This window comes from Gobio gobio, assembly GCF_949357685.1.
Source record: "Gobio gobio genome assembly, chromosome: 14".
NCBI lineage: Eukaryota > Metazoa > Chordata > Actinopteri > Cypriniformes > Gobionidae > Gobio > Gobio gobio.
In genome coordinates this window covers 45,078,572-45,079,439 of record NC_137107.1, presented here as the reverse complement: position 1 = coordinate 45,079,439, position 868 = coordinate 45,078,572, and the positions used below count along the sequence as shown (strand labels likewise).

General features: G+C 40.3%; 1 protein-coding gene across 1 annotated transcript in view; it reads right to left on the bottom strand.

Annotated features, from left to right (window-relative positions):
• atp8b1 (ATPase phospholipid transporting 8B1) overlaps nucleotides 1-625 on the bottom strand; it is a gene marked incomplete at its 3' end in the record, with an annotated part of 45,443 nt that extends 44,818 nt beyond the window's left edge. Inside the window, exon 1 of the mRNA XM_079834747.1 lies at nucleotides 500-625. The remainder of the gene's footprint in view (nucleotides 1-499) is intronic.
• Nucleotides 626-868: the final 243 nt, after the last annotated feature.

The following is an 868-nucleotide window of genomic DNA, read 5'->3' as shown; positions in this document are numbered from 1 at the left end:
TACATAAGAAAAATATTATCACCTGATACTTCTAGAACAATTGACATAAGGTTTTCAATCGCTAAAATAAAAGCGTTTTTTCCCAACGGTTAAATATGGACAAACCCAACCGTTGGGTTTCAAATTTTAATTTAAAATGTTAAACCCACGGTATGGGTTTGTCCATATTTGACCGTTGAAACGACCAATCTTTAGTGTGTATGAGAAGAACTAACGTTACATATGATGACAACAAAGAACTTTTTTCAACTACAGCCACAAACGTTTCTTTATTAAACCTACGAATCATTGAAGACACTTCATGGGAGTTTAAACACATGTTCTAACGATAAACTGGAATAAATCTTTACAAACACGCAGCGTTTCTTCGCTGTCGTGCATCCAAACACACACACACGCACGCACACAGGTAGAGGAACTCAGGTGGGACACACCTTCACACCGTTTACAAGAACACAAACCCCTTAAAAGTGTATTTAAAAACTCAAAAATGACTTACCGATTTCAAATAGACTTCTGTGGATCCTCTGAAGGCGTTTCGTGTGTTTTATTGCTCCATGTTCGGGCTCCGTGTCAGTGTGGAAGAGGCGAGCTGTTCTGTGTATGTCCTCAGACTGGAAAAACTGGTCGGACGAGGAGAAGCTTTAGTCCTACAAACCCATTACACACACTAGGATGGAGGCTGGCTTTCTTTTCTTTTTTCCCCCTTTCCTTTTTGAACCGACACTCTCCGAGACTGGAGCTCGTTCCTCGGCGATCACGTGATCGCGCAGGTAAGAAAGGTGTGACTCATTTTACAGTCAAATATGCGGGGAAATTTCTTCTTTTACTGTAGTTATTATTTCTGTCCTGGTATCGATATAGATAC